The sequence below is a fragment of the Rutidosis leptorrhynchoides genome, chromosome 4, assembly GCF_046630445.1.
Source record: "Rutidosis leptorrhynchoides isolate AG116_Rl617_1_P2 chromosome 4, CSIRO_AGI_Rlap_v1, whole genome shotgun sequence".
NCBI classification, from domain to species: Eukaryota; Viridiplantae; Streptophyta; class Magnoliopsida; order Asterales; family Asteraceae; genus Rutidosis; species Rutidosis leptorrhynchoides.
This window is the reverse complement of record NC_092336.1, coordinates 474,370,631-474,374,575: the sequence shown is the minus strand read 5'-3', so window position 1 is coordinate 474,374,575 and position 3,945 is coordinate 474,370,631.

Below are 3,945 nucleotides of genomic sequence, written 5' to 3'. Positions count from 1 at the left end.
TAATGTAACGACCCGGCTTTTTCGACTTGCTTTTGTGATTTGTGCTTTCACAAAACTGCGTATATGTACGTACTGAGCTAGTTTATGCTCTGGGATCTTATTTAATGATTAATTACTTTCATTAATATCTTACAACGTGATATTAAGTGTGTAATCACTTAACTTGATCCCCGAAAGCTTTTACGACCGTTGGTGTCACTTGACGTTTGAAACGAGCTATGTATTTCTGTACACGGTTAACTTTGGTCATAATCGGAATATTATGACTACGAAACACTAATTGTTATTTTATAATAACAATTACTTGAGTTTTTGGATGCTTAATTACGCTTAGTAATTTACTAGAGCACACTAGTTAGTCTTGTTGAACTTTCTACCTTGTTGGAATTTAGCCCACCCTACACTAGCTAGTGGACTATTTAATTAGCCCAATTATAATAAGTTAGTGACCCATAATAATGAAAGACAAATACTCATTTATTATAGGGAACATACTAGCATTTTTGTTAAGCATTATCCTTAATGTTGCATAGGATTCTAACATAAGCACCAACTTTAGACAACCATTAACCAAAAAGCAAAAGTTGGTCTCCCTTGTCCCCTCCCAAAGGCTACGATTTTGGAGCCTCCCCACCACCCTCATTTCCTATAAATACCAAGCTATTTCCTCACAATTCACACTTGCTCTCATTTACAAATTACACACACTTACTCTCTAATTCTCTCTCTAGTCTTTCTCACTCTAAAAAGTGTAAGTTTTAAATTTTCTTCTTCTTCTTTTCTTCTTCATAAAGTCAACTTCATCATCATCATCATTTTATGGATCTAACTTTTAGCTTTTGATCTTGTTATATCTTAAAGATTCAAACTTGGATTTGAATCCTTCAAGAACATGGAAGATTCAAGCTTTCTAGCTTTGAATCTTCACTTATTTTGTAGATCTATATCTTTTTAGCTTTGATCTTGTTATTTTATTATAAAGATTTAAACTTGTGTTTGTAATCTTCATGAATCTTAAAGATCCAAGCTTTATGCTTCAAGATCTTCAAGAACACTAAAGATCCAAGCTTTTTAGCTTAGGGTTTCATTATTATGTTAAAGATCTTAGCTTTTTAGCTTATGGTCTCATTACTTTCATCATTTTGTTAAAGATCTTAGCTTTCTAGCTTATGGTCTCATTAATCTTGTAAAGATCCAAACTTTCTAGCTTAGGGTTTTCTTAATACTTGAGATCTAAGTTATTATTGTAGATCTCACTTACTTGGAACCTTTTTGTGTTTGTTGTGATGATAAAGATCAAGTCTTCATCATCACATATGATATAGATGCATGAACTTGTGTAAAATGGACAAGGGTTGAAGCTTTATTGGATTTATGCAATAAAGAGGCAATCTTGATGTTCAAAACTTGTAGAATGATAGATTTTACTCTTAGTTGTGTGTTGATGATTGAACCTTGGTCAAAGTGATTCTAAAACATCAAAGAGTTGTACACTTGAAGCTTACAAGCATCAAGGATGAGAACCGTGATGAGCATCAAGCACCAAGAACCTCACCAGAGCACTTGTTTACTGTTTCTCAGGGTCTGATCAGACTTCTGGGCTTCTGGAAAATTGATTTTCAGATAGTTCGTCTCGAGTATATGACTTTCTGTTTAGGCCTCGACCTAATCCGATATACGGTTTAGGATTTATAGCCTTCCGAAAGTCACTACGCCTTTGTAACGTTGTGTTAAAATTTTTGACCTACTCGCACTTAAACCTTCGCCACGGTCAAACGAAGATGAGTTAGGTTCTGAAAATTTGTCAGCGGTTAGAGGACTCACATACGGAGCCATGGCCACTGACTACGCGTCTTTTCAATTTGTATAGAGGTCGTAACAGTTGTCCGAAGTCAGCCTTTTGTTTCGATCTCTATTCTTGTTAAACTTACCTTAGTGTTGATGAATGATGGTGATAATGATGATGTCGATGATGACACTTAAACTTAATTTATTCACTTTTACACTTATGGGGACAACATACTGACCTAGTGATTTTTGACTTAGGTTGACGACCTTTCGGACCGACTTACTACCTGCATACGTTTCGTATCGACTTTTACTGCTTATTCACTGTGAGTTATAGCTCCCTTTTTACTACAACTATTTTTGGGACTGAGAATGCATGCGCTTTTTATGTTTTACTTACTAGGCACGAGTACTTAAACTTTATATATGTGTGGGTGATATAACGGTACAAAGATTCCCCTTAGCACGGTAACGTTTAATCATTCGTTTTTGAACCGGTGAACGCGAATATTAGATATGGATCCATAGGGTTTGACATCCCCACTCGGGCTAGTCGCGCTAGCATTTAACGGGTGTTTGATACTTCTAGGACATACGCACTCGCCGGATGTACTGTCAACCTGGATTTGTGAGCTTCTGTCATGATTAAATCCTTCAAGTCTCCCAGTTTAGGCACCCAAACACGATTGTTTAAGGTCTTTAGTCCCCGTGAGTCATCAATTAAGTTCACTTTTTGTTTGGTCATTTGTTCAGATTTAACATGTTCGTCCTCTAAAGCACAGGCCTGAACGGTTCTTAAGCTGTTAATCAAATCTGAAGTTATATTCAAACGAAGGAATTTCATATTTTCACATGACTTTTTATGACTTAGCGCATCTGCAACCACATTTGCCTTACCTGGATGGTATTTAATTTCACAATCATAATCTTTGATCAACTCTTGCCATCGTCTCTGACGCATATTCAATTCTTTCTGTGAGAAGATATACTGCAAACTCTTGTGATCTGTACATATAACACATTGGGTTCCATACAAATAGTGTCTCCACAGTTTCAAAGCAAACACTACTGCAGCCATTTCAAGATCATGTACTAGATAATTCTTCTCATGAACTTTCAACTGTCGCGAGGCGTAAACGATTACTTTATCTCTTTGCATTAATACACAACCCAACCCAGCAAATGACGCATCACAGTATACCACAAAGTCGTCTGAACCTTTTGGTAAAGCTAACACTGGTGCCTGACACAGTAGCTATTTCAAAATCTGAAAAGCCTTTTCTTGTTCATCAGTCCATCGAAAGGCTACATCTTTACGAGTCAACTTAGTCAACGGACCTGCTATTTTAGAAAAGTCTTTGATAAACCTGCGATAATAACCAGCCAATCCCAGAAAACTCTTAATCTCAGTCAGAGTCTTCGGAGAATTCCAATTCATTACCGCTTCTATCTTTATCGGATCAACCTTTATACCTTCGGCACAAATCACATGACCCAAACACTGCACTTCACGTAACCAAAATTCACATTTGGAAAATTTTGCAAATAGTTGCTCGCGTTTTAACAAGTTCAAAACCTGTCTCAGATGTTCAGCATGTTCACTCTCTGTCTTTGAATACACTAGTATATCGTCTATAAACACGATCACAAACTTATCTAAGAATGGACGACACACTCTATTCATTAGATCCATGAAGACTGCTGGCGCATTCGTCAACCCAAACGGCATGACAAGAAATTCATAATGACCATACCTTGTTCTGAACGCTTTTTTCGGTATATCTGATTCAGCAACACGAACCTGATGATATCCGGATCGTAAGTCTATCTTAGAAAAGAATGAAGCACCCTGTAACTGATCGAACAAATCGTCTATTCGAGGTAACGGATACTTATTCTTCACTGTTCTTTTGTTCAAATCACGATAATCAATATACATACGCATTGACCCATCTTTCTTTTTAACAAACAATACCGGAGCACCCCACGGTGAAGAACTCGGTCGGATAAACCCACGATCTAATAACTCTTGAATCTGTGACATCATTTCACGGATTTCAGACGGCGCTAATCGGTATGGAGCTTTTGCAACTGGTGTTGTTCTAGGAACCAACTCAATCTTATATTCGACTTCCTTTACCGGCGGCAGACCTGGTA